This window comes from Phyllostomus hastatus, unplaced genomic scaffold (genome assembly GCF_019186645.2).
Source record: "Phyllostomus hastatus isolate PE091 unplaced genomic scaffold, TTU_PhHast_1.1 phas_contig_17, whole genome shotgun sequence".
Classification (NCBI taxonomy): Eukaryota; Metazoa; Chordata; class Mammalia; order Chiroptera; family Phyllostomidae; genus Phyllostomus; species Phyllostomus hastatus.
In genome coordinates, this window is record NW_025333664.1 from 25,747,511 (window position 1) to 25,765,691 (window position 18,181).

Below are 18,181 nucleotides of genomic sequence, written 5' to 3' on the forward strand. Positions count from 1 at the left end.
CTGAGCACGCAGCCCTTGGGCCACTCATCCTGAAGCTGGCCCTGGTATGTGGTCACCCCCTCTCTCCATCTCTAACCTCTGGCAACCGATGATCTGTGTTCCATCTCCTCAGTTTTGTCTTTTCAAGAATGCAGTATAAATGGATCACACAGTCCGTGGTGTTTTGAGTCTGGATCTTTTCATGTAGCGCTTGCATCTGAGACTCATCTCTGCTGCGGCATGTCAGTGCCCCATGGCATGTGTGTGCCAGCCTGTATGTCTCCTCCCCGAGAAGGCTTAGGGTATGTCCCTAAGCCGAGGGACAGCCTTAATCTGAATCATGAGGGATGTTCTGGTTCTTTGAATTTGCAGGTTAATCAGAACTTTTTTTTCTGAGGCAGATATTGGTTGCAGCTCCCTGACCCATGCGCCTGCTCTCAAATGCTTTAGCCATTAGCCCTTTCTCTCTGTTTTTATGTTGTTGGGGGGAAGGAATTTCCCCTTTTATGCTTCTTGAGTTCTTGCAGCTGGACTAAGAACTGAAATAAGGCAGAATAACAGGAGAATAAAACAAGTGTTGTTATGTCTACATGGGAGAATTAGAAGTGTAACTCTCCAAGAGAGAAGCGGAGTAGGACATTTATTTACATATCATTTTCATAAAGAAAGAATACATATGTGGGGATTTGACCAGGCAAAGGAACATAGGTTTTGGGAGGACATCGTTCATAAGGGTTTAAATAGAATGTAGGTTTAGGGGAGTAAATTAGTAAAATTAACAAGGGTTTGTTTACACAGGCTTCTCAGCTCTGGATTCTCTCTGGCAGTAAAGCTGCCTCTTCATTAACTGGATTGCTTGTTAGCCCTTCTGTGGCAGGAGGGCAGCTTTCACGTGGAGATTTACTTCCTGCACTTAGAGAGACCAGTTAGAGAGACGGAGGAGAGTGACAGAGTGACTCCCACTCTTGCTGCTCCTCAAGTGCTTTTAATTAGAAATAATCAATATGTCATTGTGGGACATTTTTGGGCCACTGCCCTGAGCACCAACAGTGGCAGTGGAGTGGTGAGGAGGAAAATAACATGCAAATGAAGTGAACAGTGACCGTCAGCTTGTGGAAGGTCTGGGGAGGGACTTGGAAGGGCATACTTTAGGAAAGGACATAGAACAAACAGGAAGAATATGTTATGCAGGAAAGGGTTTTCTATCTATAGTCAGCGTGCTCAAGGGAAAGCTGACTTTACTTTCTCCAGTTGGATTTATACTTAGAGAATATAGCTATAGGTCTGGATCACCTCTGTAGAGATGGGTCTACTCCAGCCCTGTGCTTTAAAGAAAACTCTGGAAGTTGGAAATGCTGACCTGTCTCTGACCCAGTGCTCTGAGGCTGAGGGGGGGCTCAGAGCACTCCAGTCAGCTGCCAGGCTGGCTTTCAGGCCTCACCTTACCCACCTTACCGGAAGGGTTGGACCCACCCAGAATAGGAAGTAGAAGAGGGAGTCAAACACCTATCTAGATCATTAAAAAAGACTCAGGTGGCTGTTACGTCCAGATGGCCTTTAGGGTTTAAGATGCCGCTGGGACTGTCAGTGGAGGTTCACATACAGACCATCAGCACACGCTGTGGCTTTGCTCCATGGGTTTTCTCCTGCAAGCCTGTGACTCTCTACCTGCTAGAGCACGCTTGGTGCATGGGCAGGGCTTGTCCTAGTCATGGCTGTTAGTCCTCAGTGGAATGACGGACAATTCCAGTGTGGTTTGTACAGTCTCCTAGAGGCCCCAACGGGCCTGAGCTCCAGGTGTCCACAGTGGACTCCTTCATACCACCTGTGCAGGCTTCCTTTCCTCCTCTGTCTCATTTCCTCACATCCTGGGACCACTTCCCAAATGAACTATTTGCACTTAAATCATCATCTCAGCATCAGTAGAAGAGGTTAAGTTCCTGTGTGAGGACCCAGTGTATTGTGGCTTCAGAGCCTTCTTTGTCTGATAGGCATGTCTCTGCTCAGACAGACTTTCTCAATAAGAACTTACTTTGCAATTTCACTCATATATGGAATCCAATGAAGAAACTGAACTGACAAGGAAAATGGGGACAGACTCATAGTTGGAGAGCAGGATGACAGCTGGGGGTTGGGGGAGGGAGACTAGGGTGTGGAGGGATCGAGCGAAAAAGGAAAAAGGACTCGTGGATGTGGACAACAGAGTGGTGACTGCTGAGGAAAGAAGGTATAAGAGGACTAAATGGTAATAGAAAATAATATAATAAATATTAAATTTCTTAAAAAAGGAACTTACTTTGCAGTACTATAACATAACTGCTGTTTGCTTGGGCTTTAGCTCCTAAGTGCATGGGGAAGGAGATACTTGCTTTCAGTATTTTTTTTTTTAACACAAGTCACATTTCTGGCACATAGCAGGGCCTCAGTGTCATTGCTGTTGTTGGTGAAGATGAAGTGGTGATGTGGAGAATGACCCATATCTGAAGATAAACCAGGGAAGATAGACGAAGCTCCCCCCGAGCTCTTAAAAATCTCAGGCTATGTCTTGGAAATTCTGTTTATTAGTATTTTTTTCTCTTTGGGAGAGTCTCAGGGCTTTTTCTCAGCTGGGTGGAAATGGGTAGAGTTGTGAGTGTGGGTATCTGCCTAAACACTCTCTGGTTCTTTATCTAGTTGTCTTTGGTCTCATTTCACCAACAGTCAACTTGGAGAAAGGAAGAGGAAGGATCTGGTGAGTCAAAGGCTCCAGTGTGAAGGTTCCAGTTACCTGACATCTGCTGCTCTCCCTGGGGCCACTTCTGACCGATTTATTACCTGTTTCATGGCAATCTATCACATCTGAACCACTGAGTCCTCTCCCACCCTGCAGATGGCTCCCTGCACTGCCTGCATTCCTCACACCATATGCAGAGGGGCAGTAGTGCCTGGAGTCCAGCCAGTGACTGTTTGGCTTCCAATTCCAGGTGACTATTTTGAGCTATGTGACCAAAAACAGCCTCCAGGTCTCAGTCTTCCCATCTGTAAAAGGGGTAAAAATAATAGCATCTACTATACTGGGTTTTTTGTTTTAATTCTTTTGAAGAATAATACACGTAAGCATATACCCTCTAAGTGTATAATGGACACATTTTCACAAACTGAGCACATGCATGTAGCGAGCACCCAGTCCAACAATCAGAACTTTCCCTAGACCCTCATTCCCTCCTCCCCTGCAGTACAGGGCTGTGCTGAGAATAAATGAGCTAATATTGGTAAGGACCTTACAACAATGCCTGGCATATAGTAGTCACTTTATCAGTGTTGGTGAAAAAGTAAATTAATTACAAGGGAACTTTGGCTTCCTGAAGCTGCCACCACTCCATTTTAGTGAAAGGAGGGCTACCATGCAAATGTAGGTCCCTCTCTCTTCATTCAATGTCGCAGGCATAATGAGTTAAGAGTATTCAAAATAATCAATTATTTCCTTATCATGGAGGACCAGATGGCACATTATACAGCAAACAGCTCCTGCGGAATGCCAACAATTGTACTTCAATGAGAAAATAAACATGCAATTAGGTTGCTGTCACCCTAACAAAGGGCCAGATGCAAGGCAGCCAGGGCCTCCCTTGAGGAGGCTGTGCAGCCTGGGCCCAGGTTAGGGGGCCAGAAGTCAGGGTCTATGGTTGAGGTGGGAAGGGGGTCGTGAATGTGGCATCCTTTGTCACCTGCACATCCCATGAGATATACAAGGAAAACTGGGCTCAGGAGAGTTTCTGTAGAAACATCCAAAGTGAATTGAAGCAGGGTTGGAAGAGTTCACACATACACAATCAACTTCAGACACAGAAGAAATGGTTATACCACTTATGGTGACTTTATTGTACTTTTATTTAATTTTAGAATACGAGGGGTGACCTCCCCCAAACTAGAATTTATTCATGAAAAATTGTGTATTTACTTTCATATGTTTAAACTTCAGTCATCTTCACTTTCCACTTGATACAATACACCTGTTGAGACGTTTTTCCCACTGCTCAAAAAAGTTTTTGAACTCATTGATTTTAATGTCTTTTAGTGTTTCTGCCATTTCTGTTTTCACCTCTTTTACATCGGCAAAACATTTTCCTTTGAGGACCTTTTTCATCCAGAGGGGAGGAAGTTGCTTGGGGTGAGGTTGGGTGAATAGGGACAGAGGGCATGAGGGTCATGCTGTTTTTGGTCAAAAACTGCTGAACACTCATCTTGGTGTGGGCAGGTGTGCTCATAAATCACCCATCATGAAATGGAAAACACATTGAAAGAATCTTAAAAAAAAATTCATTGAAGCCAAATGCAGCCTCTCACAACAAGCCAGCTGGTACACTGGTACAGATGGGTTCCTAGAACACCCAGCAGGGGAAGCCTGTACTACGTGGGGCCCACCCTCCAGAAGATAATACCAGTTTTGGGGGGTCCCTCCTTATACATTTTTGTTCCTTCTCTTGTCTTTATGACACAAAGAAAAAACAAACAATCAAACTATTTAGAAAGAGGAAAATTATGTCTAATAACGTATTTCCTAGAACACATTACATTTAGAAAAAATAGTAGGTATTCTGTCCTACCATTGCTTGGAGCCGTCTATAGAGATACAGAGACACAGTGAAGAAAGCAGAAGATGATCTGAAGACATTTCCTGGTGGGGTAGACTAGGGGGCAGGAGGCAGTAATGGCATTAAAGAAAAGAGCCAAGCAAGCATTTCAGAAAATTTGTACGATTCTCTGGGTTGCAAATAGATTCTTTTTTCATTTCTAAAACCTACTGATTTCTCTAGACAAGGGTAGATGTGATTTTTAGAAATTAACAATAATTCTGGAATTGTAGGTCCATGGTATACCCTCTAGAAATCAAGACAGGTTCTTTATTTATTTATTTTTTTAGACTTAGAATCCTCTTTGGGCATGTCTCAGAGGCCAGGGCTGCTCCCGTGTTGCAGAGTGCCTCCACTGCCCTGGGCAGGGCCTGTGTGTGTCTCCACTGGAGCAGAGAGAGGCCCAAATGGGAAACCAACTGGGATTGTCACAGCTGCTCCAGCTCTTCCTTCTGCCCACCCATGAAGGACTCCAATGCAGTCTCCTATACTTCATTTCTTTTTTTCATCAAAAAGAAATATATAGTTATGCCTTTGGGGTATGTGTGAGTAAGGGAGAGGAGCTAGAGAGAGTGCTTCATTAAATCCCTGTGCACATCTACATTTTAATGACTTGGACTTGCAGGTTCCTCAGAAATAAGCCACACATAATTTCCAAAAATAATTTAGTTAAAATTAGTGCCTGACACTGCACCTGAGACATCCTAATCCCAGATCCTGTGCAAATGAACAGCGGTTGCTGTGAGTAGAAAGGAAGTTTATGCCACATAGCTAGTGGAGCCAAAGTCCTTACTGGATGGATAAAGAGTTCCCAGGCTGTTTTTATTACAGCTACATTCTATGTTAGTGAAAATATTAAACTGTTAAGTTATTGAATTTGTAAAATCCCACAAGGATTTTGTGAATTCCTTGCATGAGTCCACTAATTGTTCCAAGTTTCTGATATAATGTAGTCAGTTCAGATTAGAGTGTTTCTCTTATCTCTTAGGCATTAGGCCCTTAAAAGGTGGGTAGGTAAAAAATATTGTTTATGAGGATATGAAGACAGTGGGTAGATACAGCTCAAATGATAAACTGGTGAACATGGGTTTCAAAGCCTGTCTACATTCATATCATCACCCAGTGTTCTCTCCTGAGTGAGCATAGTTTCCTACTGATGAAGCACAATGACAAAGAGCTTAAATACACAGGAGGCTTCCTCTAGGAAGACTGCACAGCCAGGTGTAGGTCCCACCAGTGGTAGGTTGGAGATGGCAGTGAATTCTCATACTCCCCACATTGTGAGGCAGCTGCCAAAACCCATCACCTTGATTCTGAGCAGGACTTAGTGGTTGCTTTGTCCTAAAGAATGCTGTGAATTCATGTTCTGGAACTCCTGAGCTGAGGTAATAGGAGAGCTTGTAGCTTCTTGGAACGCTCATTCTGAAACCCAGAGGCCATGTGAAGAAGCTCAACAAGACCTGTAGAGAAGCCTACATGGAAAGGAACTGAAGCCCCAGGATGCCAGCTCTGGCTGAACTCCCAGCTGACAGCTGGTGCCATCTTGTCAGCCTATTGTGTGAGCCATTTTGAAAGTGGATACTCTGCTCTGGTCTCCTTGCTGATATCCCATTAAGAAGAGATAAACTGCATCTGCCAAGCCCTGTCCAAATTGCAGATGCATGAGCGAAATGACAGTTGCTGTTTTAAATCACTAAGTTTTAAATTTTAAATATAGTAAGGGATAACAGGAACATCACCCAAACATCTGGTCCACAACGTGTTAGAATTCTATTGCAATGACTGGTCTTCAGGGTATAAAGGTGCCTAGGATTTAGGGTCAATCTCCATGGGGCTCACTAGCTTCTTAGTTTTGCTTAACTCCATGGGAAGTAGGTCCACCTTGTCAAGCAGCTTGAGGCATGTTGGAGGTGAGTGGGTTAAGCATCTTCATCTTTTAGATAAGGAGGTAGATGTTAAAATTACTCTCTGGGGCAGCCAAACTCTTAACACAGTCATGCTTCTGTGGATCCCTCAGCCTTCTTGGGGAGTACATAGCTGCTGAGCAGTCCTTCTTGGGGTGGGCTGTTCTTTTCTCTGGTTTTGTGTGATCAGAGGCTTTTTTTAATAGCTATCACTGAAGGGTTCCCCCTCTTCTCCTGCCAGCTTGTTCTGCATTCCATTTCCTGGCTAGAATGAACTGCTTATCCAGGCCCTCGTGCCTGCTGTGTGCTTTTCAGAACCAGACATGTGTTTCTGCACTAGGTAGAGTGTCTGACTAGTCAACCTTGTTAAAGCTTTTGTTTTCTGAAGTCCTGCGGAAAACTGAATGCATTGTCCAGAAGGTGCATCTTGGAAGCTCTGGGCATCGCCAAATTGTTCAGGGTGGAATCTGTGGTCGATATATATATATATATCCCTTCACAGTGTTATTTTTTAGGATTCATCATCACCACTGAATTGAGTTATGACTTACTGTATCTCATCTTCTGCTGAGTTCCATATTCTGCAGAGTAACACCTTACTGAATTTGGGCTGTGCATGAGGAGAGGCAGGTATGGTAATGAGGTTCTTCTGTGTAGGGTTCTGGCTGAAGCGGTCTTGGGAGTCACTGGAGCTGGAAGGTACCACCTTTTCCTCTGTCTGTGTGTCCATTCATTGTACTTTTACATGATGTGATGGGACTCTGGCAGTCATGTCGCACAGAAGGTCACAGGAACCTCTGACCTGATGGGGCAAGACTACTTTGCCACCCCCTCAGTGAACAGGGTAAACCAATATAGTTAAAATTCAAAGTACAAATGATTTTCACACTAGAAACTCCACTACTGGGATGTTTTTACTGGTTATATACTGTAACTTTTTCAGTGAAAAAATGTTTGAAATATCATGCATGAACATTAATAGGTGATTTATTCAATAAATGGTAATACATTCTTTCCAGGGGTGTCATGTTGCCTTTAAACATGTATTAGAACTATATTCATTGATAAAACAAAATGTAAGTGCTTAAAAATTGCCTGTTACATATTATGTGTATGATAGCTAATGGCTTTTGTTGTTATAAATTGTAAAAAATAAAGATGCTGGTAAATAGCTAAGCAATGCATGTATTGTATATGTAGGTAGTATGGATATTACATTCAGGAGGGGCCTAATTTGTTACCATAAGATTGTTCCATCGTGTGCATTTTTTTTTGCCAAGCATCCCAATAATGTGAAACCATTTTGCTTCACCTTGGACAGTTGGTAGATAGATGTACCTTCCTTAACCAAGACTTCCTGTCCCAAAAGAAGTGGTACTTTGCAGGTAAAAGCACACAAACAAAGGACATTGGAATGGTGCCTAGATGCTGGGAGGAACAAAAGAATCAGAAAATACAGCCCTGTTGAATAATGTACATTTGGAAGTAACACAGAACCATTTAAGTTATATTATATATAATCAGAGCCTAGAGTGAATGGTCAGATTAATACACTACAATTTCTTTGGCTTTGAGGGGTTCAGTATTCTGAATAAGTATCAGGGCATCCAGACTGCATCACCTGGGAAGCCTCTAATATTTTTAAAATATTATTATTATTAATAACTCCCTTCTCCTGGGCATCAAGCCCCTCAGTGCCTGGGCTGTTGGAGCTATTTCTTGCCATCACTAAACTTGTTTTAGAACAGCCTCTGACATGACTTCTTATGTTGAAAGTATTGTTAGCCTTCTAACAGCAGCCTGCTGGACTTTTCAATTTGGTGCCTGTACCTGGTGTTAATCCTCTTCTGCTTATATGGAATTGGGGTAATTTTCTCCCCATGGCATCAATCTTCAATATTTTTTATTTGGGGGTCATTTTCACTGTCAATCTTTACTAAGTGGCAGTAAGATGACAAAAGCAGCAAGGTTGTGAAAAAATCTGATAGTAAGAAATCAGTCAGACTCTTTCTACTCAACTGTGGGTTTTTCCTGTGTGGGTGGGCATAGCTTTATTTTATTCTTTTCAAAACTATTATAGCAGCAGAAAATGAGCATTAGAACACAGCTCTCCATGGTGGCTGCTCCCTGCCTTGAATAATGAAGGGGAGGAAGGCTTTTAGCTGTTCTCAGTTCAAGGCTGGGGAGATGGAAAGCAATGGAATGCTAACTTCAGGCTGGTCACTTAATGTGGGCTTTGGCAAAACAACTTTCAAAAACACCTACCATCCCCCCAATCCCGTTTTTAGGGTTTTGTAATTTACTAGTTTTGGCCTAGTTAGTCCAGGTGGTTAACTAAGAATGCTAATAAGGTAAATATCACGTGGTTATTATCCAATATTATTGGTGTTGACCATCAGAGAAGCAAACTGGTGTAATGGCAGAAGGAGAGATTCTAGAATCAGATCTAGGTTTGAAATTCAAGCTCTGCTACCTATTATGATCTTGGATTGGTCAATTAACTTCTCTGAACCAGTTATGAATGACAAAATATGAATAATATTATCTAGTTATGTTGAGGGGGATTATTAAAAGAGATGATGTGTATATATGCCCATCATATATTAGTTTTTCATTAAATAGATGTTTTTATTAGCATTCTAAAAAAATAATTGAGCCCTGGCTGGTGTAGCTCAGTGGATTGAGTGCAGGCCTCCAGTCACCAAGGTCACCAGTTTGATTCCCAGTCAGGGCATATGCCTGGGTTGTGGGCCAGGTTCCCAGTAGGGGGCGCATGAGAGGCAACCACGCATTGATGTTTCTCTCCCTCTCTTTCCCTTTCCATTCCTCTCTCTCTAAAAATAAATAAATAAAATCTTTAAAAAACTTTAAAAATAAAAAAAATGCTCCCAAAACTGCAAAAGCATTTTATTTCCTTCTAGCCAAATCAACTTATCAAAGGTTGAATCTCTAGCACCTAGGCAGTGCTTGGCACACTGTATGATTTCAGTACACATTTAAATAAGTAAAACACACACCACTGTCTTCAAGGGCATTTACATTAGTGGCATGTCCTGTGTTCAGAAAAGCTTCTTCATTCACCTTTTCTTCTATGAGCAGAATTACATCTGAATAGGTATAGAGTGGGGCTCTGGAGGGAAAGAGGGAGAATTGTTTTCTGGGGAAGGAGGAGGCAGGGACTAGGTCCACCAGATGATCCCAGTTGCCCAAAACATGTAGGGATATTCTGTCCTGTCTGCCCTGGGCCTCTGGCCTCCCCTTCCTGGCCTGAGACATAGGATGTGGGTCTTTCCTCCTCTTTTTCCAGATGTCCTGTAGGGCTCTTTCTAGCTGATGCCTGTGTCACCCAGTTTTCCACCATCTTGGCTCCAATTTTCACTTTTCTGCAACACTGGTCCTTAGGATCAGATGCTTTCTTTGGACTCTGTGTCAGGGAAAGTCTGTGCTGAGGAGAAACCCTGGGAAGAGAATCCAAATTGAGCAGGACAGGAGCGATAAGAACAAAAGAAAGAGAAGGACTAGACAAAAGTCGTGGAGGGGAGAGGCAGCCACAACTCTCTTAGAGTGAGAGCACATTTATGACCATTTCCCAAAGACAACAGAAAAGTGAGCTTTAGTGTTTTGAAGTGATAAAAGCTATCCTGACCTATCTTTTCCTCTTAAAAGACAGACTAAGCACTCTTGAAAATGAACCACAGAAAAGGTCTGAGTTTGACTCCTGTGCAAAATTACTATAAAGAAAGAAGAGAATGTGGAGCAGAATAACCCTTTTATAAACAACAAAGATGTGCAAGAAATGTATGCTCAAAAGAAGATAATGACTGTAACTTTATATTTTAAAACAATCTAAAAGAAATTAGTGAAATGATAAAAGGAATAAAAGCATGAATCAAAGTTAGAAAAATTCAGAAAATAAATGACAAAAGTTTTGAAAAGAAAGGGACAAAACACAGTACAAATTAGAAATAGAAAAAATTATTTTTGAAGCTTAAAGACTAAACTAGAAGGAACTCAAGAGTAAAAAATTACCACAGATAATGGTTTAAGACAAAATTTGCAAAGGAGGAAAATCTTTAAAATAAATAAATACAAGAGGAGATAAAAAGGATTCATAAGAAAGTAATAGATATCAAAGACAAGCAAAAATAATTCAATATATGTACAATAGGAAGCTCCAATGTAGAAATCCAATATAATGGGATAGACAAATACTAAAACTATAACTCAAGAAAATTTTTATGAAACTACATATTGAGTGCACACATCATGAACATAGAAAAATCAACCTAGAATAGCCAAAACTAAAAAAAAATAAGAACAAAAACAAAAACAAAAAATGCTGTGCATCCAGACAAAAAGATAAGTCACTTATAAAGAAAGAAAGAAAATAATATTGACATTAGATTTTTGACGCAATTCTTTTTGCCTGAAAACAATGAAACAATATAGCTAAGATAGTCAAGGAAAGAAAACATGAGCCCAAATTTTGCATTCAGTTAAGCTTACCTTTAAGTTCCAAAGGCCACAAACAAACTTACAAACATGTAAGAACTCAGAAATTACATTTTCCTTCAGCCCTTTTTGATGAATCTACTATAGAATGGGCTTATACAATCAAAATGATTAAAGGAGTCACAGACATAAGGATTTGTGATGAACATTAAACATATATTCATTCACCTGTGGAACTAAGACTAAATTTTGATGGTTATAGGGGAGATAGAGTAGTAATGGCTAGATTCCCCAATAGTGTAAATACAGTTCAACTATAAAAAAATAAGGGGTGTAAGGGCAATATATACATAGTGACTATAAAATAAACATACTAATTGCCTTATAGGTATTAACTGTAAGTAAAAAAAAAAGTACCCGAAATCAAATACTGGGAGAGAGAAAAGGAATGGGGAAAATGATATTATTAAATAACCTCAGTATTGCTCATAGTATAAAAACAATAGACAATAGTCAAAAGATGGGGTTAATAGTATTGCATGAAGATAATAATATAAAATAAACATTAGAACAATAATGCAAACCTCTCCAAATTGCAAATTTATACTATCCCAAAGAGAAAGCAGATAAAATAAAACATATAGAGACTATATACAAAGATACAAATATTTTTAAAAAGAATTTACTTATTGAATTTTAGAGAGAGGGGAAGGGAAGGAGGAAGAGAGGGAGAGAAATTCAATGTGTGGTTGCCTCTTGCATATCCCCCACTGGGGACCTGGCCTGCAACCCAAGCATCTTACCTGACTTGGAATTGAACTGGTAACCCTTTGGTTCTCAGGTTCACGCTCAATCCACTGAGCTATGCCAGCCAGGAAGACACAAATACTTAAACATATATACTAAAACAATATGTAAGATGAGTTCAAATATAGTAATCATGTTGACAAATGTAATCAAAGATATTTTCAGATTGAATAATGAAGTAAATTAACAATATGTTGTGTATAAGACAAACTAAAAAGATTCAAGTGGGTAAAAATAAAAAGGTGGACAAAGAGATATCAAGCATATGCAAATTAAAGGAAGGCAGAGGTCTTAATCTTGATATCTGACAAGGAAGAATTAAGTCCCAAAAGTATTTTTTGTTGTGGAAAAGACACTGAATACTGAGCTCTACCAAGTGGTCGTGTTTGAGGGCCTCTGCTCTCTCTGTCCTCCGAAGCCAGGGTTCTGAGCTCCTCCTCAAGGCCTTCTTCGCTCTGACCACATTTTACTGCAGGTAGTAAGAGCCACCTACAGATTTATCATTCACTTTAAATAGGTGTTTGTAGTTCTGCAGAGGAGGGGAGACAGTGAGAGGTGTGCAGTCTCTGGGTTGCAGAGGCAGGGGAAGCTTCTGGATTTCTTGGGGTTGTTTGGAGACGTTGCATATCTGCTGTGTCTCGTGGAGGCTCAGGCCAGAGAGGTTAGATGCAGCTGCAGAATGGTGTCCAGTTGGCTGCAGACTCTTGCCACAGAGGCTGGTGAAGGCCCTGTCCACAACCTGTGCCCCATCACAATGATCTGCACCAAGCACTTGGCCATAGTGGCTGTTCTGCCACCAGGAGTGCAGGCCCTGACTTTCAGCTCCATGGCCCCAGCTCAAGGGCCCCAAAACCATTTAAAAAAATGACAGCAAAAGATACTTTATAAGGCTAAACTATTTATAAATATATAATTGTTATTAATATTTAAGTACCAAATGCCACTTTAACAACTTTCATTAAGCAAAAATGAGAAGAAATGTAAGGAGAAAGAAAAAAATAACCCTAATAGTAGAAAACTTTAACACAACTTGCTCAATTCCAAACACATCATATTGGCAGGGGTGGGGGGGGGCAGAAATCAGTAAGAATATAGAAGATTTATACAACATAACAAACAAATAGATCTTATAAATATCTAACTCAACCTCAATAATAAAAAGCATACCTTCCATGCTACATGGAACATTCAAGAAGAATGAGCACAATAGATCACAAAAAAAGAGAAGAAATTCTAAAGAACTGCATTCTGATCAATATGCTATAAATCAATTATCCAATTTTGTACTTGGATTTTTAAAAGCCCACTCACTGTTAAATGCTTGGGCCAAAGAAGAAATACTAAATAAAACTATAGAATTTCTTGAAAAAATATATCTATATAACTATATAAATAAAAATAAAAAATAAATTAAGTAATAAGTTTACACAGGAAAAAAACACAAAAAAATAAGCCAGAAAAAGCAGAAAGAAGAAATTAATAAGGATGAAAGCAAAAATAAATAAGAAAAACTGTTTCTTAAAAAATAAATAAATAAAACAGATGAACTGCAAACATAATTAGTAAAAAATTGAAGCAAACAGACATATAACATTACTGTGAAAGGGAAAAACCACCAAAACAGGAAATTTTAAGAAACCATTAAAAGGCTCCTTTGCATAACTCTATGTAAGTGCCTTTGAAAATTTTGATGAAATAAATACATTTCTAGAAAAATACAATTTACCAAAGTGACTCTGATGGGAAGGTATAAAGAGCCTATCATAAATCTTCTATGATAGAAGTTACATAGAAAAAGCAATAAAAATAAATTGCACTGATGTCCTGGACACCTTGAGAAGACCCTTCTCCTAAAACATGATTTATCAGGACTATCATAACAAATTAGAAAAGAAAAGCCGATGATATTGCATTTGTACTCCAAGGAACAATTTTATTTTGATGAATGAACTGAGCCTGGAATGACCATTAGTCAGGACAAGAATTATCCACATTCTGATAAGCAGCAAAGTCCATAATGACCTCAGGTGAAAAGCAGCCCACCTGTGAACTGACCCTGCTGTCTTAAGCCGTTCTTATAAACTCCAAGCACAAGCTCTCCCAGCTCCTTCCTACCAAGGTGTCCCATGATTCCTCCATGATTCCTTGGGTGTGTGCCCTTTTTTGCTATACCAAGCTCAGTAAACCTAATTTTATCTTTGACTACAGAATGTACCCGGTAGTCTTTGACTGGTGGACAATCATAGATGTCATTGCATGAATCAAACCGTGATTCTCTTGTAGTCAAATTTCTGAGTGATGTTCCATTCCAGAAATCAGAGTCTAGTAAAACTAACAACAAAATCCAATCTGTGTGAAAGGGATCTAAATAAACCACATCTCCAGAAAAGTTGTTTCTCCTACTCACTTTCTTTACATATTCATTGTTTGGAGGCATCTCTGGCTCACCCCAGTCTCAACACCATTAGACCTCCCCTTCTTATCTCTTCTTGACACTTCTGTATATACTAGATCAATGTAGTCCTCTTCCAACATGAAAGACTCTTCCCTAAGAGAAGGTGGGTGAGTGACGCTTTGGTTTTAGGGTTCTTTTGGTGGGCTAGGAAAGGGGGAAAGTGACAAGACTGCTATATTAGTAGCTCTTCATTCTCTCATTATGATGAAGTTGGACAGTTTATGAGTAGATTTCTTTTCATTGACTTATCTCAACAGCTGCTGAACAATTGAGAAGAGGTGTTGGCAGTTGTGATTCTTCCTTTTGCAGAATTTAGGAAAAAAGGCTCAGAAAGGCTAAGCCTCTAGAGCCACTAAATTGTTGGGCTTCAGTCAGAGCCTATTATTCCAAGCAGGTCCTTCACCTAATGCACTATGAACTCATGCCCTGCATTTACATTAGCAATAGTTATACCACCACCACCTCCCTTGTGCCAGGCTAATGCTAAGTGCTTTATGCCAGTGCTTCTCAGACTGGGATATGTACACAAATCACCTGGGAATCTTGTTAAAATACACCAGTCACCTTATTCAGGAGGCCTGAGAGTCCATATTTGTAACAAGGAAGTTCTTTGTTAATTCTGATGCTGGAGGTCCACAGACCACACTTCGAGCAGCAATGCTTTATATGCACTGCCTTGATCCAGCTCACAATAAACCCACATGACTCAATCCAGACTATACCAGATGGTGGTGGTGGTGGGAGAGTGTTGAGCCTTCTCATCTTCTCATGCAGCCCATACTAATCATGTCAGTATCCCTGGAGTGAGACCCAAGGGACTCTAATACAGGCTGAAGTTGAGAGCTACTGCTATTCGTGCTAGGTAAGAGTACCCTCACTTTACATCTGTAGAAACTAGAGCTTAGAGAGAGTAATTGCTTTGTCTTAAATTCTATACAGTCAGCAATGGAGATGGGATTCAAACCCAGGGCTATCTGGCTTCAGGGTCCATTCTCTTAACCACTGTCCTCTGTGGCCTCCCACAGAGATGACACCAGCTTGCAATCTGTTATTGTTGTTAACTGAAAAAGAAGACCCACACACATTAAGCCATCAGAAAACAGCCAGAACCCACAGATGCCTCAGCACTAAGACTCTCAGGATGATTTATGACCCTTTACCACAGGAGGGTAGAAACTCTCTCTGGGGCTGAAGGGGACTACTGCTCCCTCTGACCTAGCATATGCCAGGAAACTGACTATGCACCATTGATTCCCTGGCTCTCCAATAAATGCTGATCAGTCAGAGTATTTTCTCTCCTATTGAGGTTTTAAGTGTAAGAGAAAGCCAGGTGCATTAAATCAGCGTAATTAGCCCTGAAATGCTCATGATTGAGGAAGTAGATTCCCAGAGAGAGAGAGAAGCTCTTTAAGGCTTTATCAAACTGGAATTGTAAAGTCCCAGGCTGGACAACAGCCAAACGTCTGCCCCTTTCTGATGGGAAGCAAAGGATTCCCCGAGGGACGGATTATGCTGGCAATGGATAGGCTTATTCTCCCATCTGGGAATTCATTAATGAGGGCTTAGCTTCAAAAGCAGATAACAAGCTAATCAAAAGGGGAAGGGAAGCCCTGACACTCCTGCTGCCTAATGAGTAGCGCAGGTGAGAAGGTAGAACAGTTGGAGTGTCTTCGATGCCATGGTGCTAGCTAACCACTGACTTTGAAACCAAGTCAATAAAGAAATCCAGGATAAGGGTATTATTTAAAGTGAGTAATGGCACGACTCTCCCATCTCATCATAATGTCAGCCACCTCTCTCAGTCTTCTTTGCCCCATCACCATCTCATCATTCCAGAGATGGAGGCCCGCCTACCAAGAACACCACCTGGGCCCATGGCCATACCAGCTGGCTGAGAAGGGCAGGGAGAAAAAGGGGCTTGTGTGAGAGGCCTCCTTTGGCCTACATGCTATCTCAGAGAGAACACAAAACTGCATTTTTACACTCAAAAATTTCACTTTATGCTTGAAAACAGGTCTTTTGGGTATTATAAAATTTTGTTCTGTGTTTGGACTCATGCTATGCAGGTTGAAAAGAAACAATGAATATGATCATGTCAGGTTTTCTTCCCCCTCCCCACATGTGAAATCCTACTGCTTTCCAATGTCTGAGTACTGGCTCAAACATTTTCCTTTGCTCAACACATCACCAGGGCTTTGCTTCCATTCAAAGAGGAAGGAGGGCCCTAGCCAGGTAGTTCAGTTGGTTAGAGCAGCCTCCTGATACATCAAGGTTGTAGGGGGTTGATCCCCAGTCAAGGCATGTACAAGAAGCTACCAATGAATGCATAAACAAGTGGAACAAAGAGGGGAAGGGCCTGAAAGCCTTTCCCTGAATGTCACCTTTGTGGCTCTTTGCTTATGACTTTCCTGTGAGTAACAGAGTTTGGAACCAATTTGATATGTCACTCAGTTGATCACTCACCTGGCCTCTCTATTCCCAGGTGTCCAACTGTGATGGACACCCTTTTTTTTCTGGCAGTTTCTCTGTCTTTTACCCTTTCCTCTCTTTTCATCCTTCCTGAAGATTCAAAGTCTTCTCTCCCTTCCAGCCTGAAGAAGCATTATGATCCCACCCCAACCTAGGTCTCTCCAATTCTGCAGCTTCTGGTGACTTCTAATGTGAATAGGAGGAACTCAAAGTCCCTACATGGGCAGGACAAGTTGTGAAGTGTGTGATACCTCCACTCCAGGTAAAACCTTTCCCTTTTCCCCAGGAGCCTAAACTCAGATATAACCTACATTGCTAGGTAGTTTCTTGTTAGAAACCCTCAGTAGATGTGCATAGTAGAGTTATCTACCCACCTCCCCAATTATGTTACAAAGATATCTCTCAATAGTTTGATAAGGAAAAGCCCTATGCAAAATTACTGTTCCTAATGCATAAATATTTTCTCCTGGCTGGGAGAAAGCGTGGTGAATAAGATGGACAAGAGGGTGTTCTCACTACATATGGAATGTCTTTCATTTTATACAGCCACTGCATTGCTCTCTTTTCTCTAAACCAGTGGTTCTCAGCCTGGCTACTCCATTGAAACCACCTGGTGAGCTGATAGAAATCTTAGTGCCTAGGCTGTACCCTAGATCATTTTCATCTGAATATTTGTAATGGGACCCAAGAATCAGTAGGTTTTTTATGACAGCAGTTTTCAAATTGGGCTACACATTTAGAATCTCTTGGGAGGCTTTAAAAAATACTAATGCCTGGTCCCACCCACAGTGATTCTGATTAATGGGTCTGAGATGCAGCCTGGGCACAGGAGATTTAAATATTTCTCCAAGTGAATCTAACACTAGCCAAGGTTAAAAACCAGTGCTCTAACCATCTTCTTCCAAATTTCCCAGCCTAGGGGCTGGTGAGACTTTTTGCTGGCAAACCAAACCAAAACAAAATACCAGTGATCTGCTTGTTGATATACTAACACTACTCTTCTTTTTTTAAACAATAATTTACACCCTGAATCTACAGGCAATATGGAGTTGTTGGACAGAAAGCCTATAGTTTGTGAGTTTATTTTACTAGCATCTCCCCTCCTTGAGCTGTATTATCCTGCTCTGAGCAACAATAAAACCATGAACAACAAATAAGACCAACTCAGGTACCTGAGCCACCCTTACTGGACTTTCACTTTGAATTGAGTTCTAATAACTAGGTTGTTAGAGGAACTCAGATAATACCACCTGTCTTGACTTCCACAGATGAACCCTGCAGCTTTTGAAGATGCTTCTGAAAAAAATCTATTTTGTTGATAGGATCACATGAGTTAGTAATGAGACAGCAGCCTGAAGACAAGGAATTAAAGGTGCCCTAAGCTCAATACATTGATTTACTTTACTGTCTCCACATCCAAGGAAAGACAAAGGTATGTTAAAAAAATCATAGGGAGAAGTTCTTAAAAATAATCTTAGAATGTTTAGGTAACTTATTGGAAA

General features: G+C 40.9%; 1 pseudogene; it reads right to left on the minus strand.

Moving 5' to 3' along the window:
• LOC123814682 overlaps positions 1-12,535 on the minus strand; it is a 28,576-nt pseudogene extending 16,041 nt beyond the window's left edge.
• Between the last annotated feature and the right edge of the window lie 5,646 nt (positions 12,536-18,181).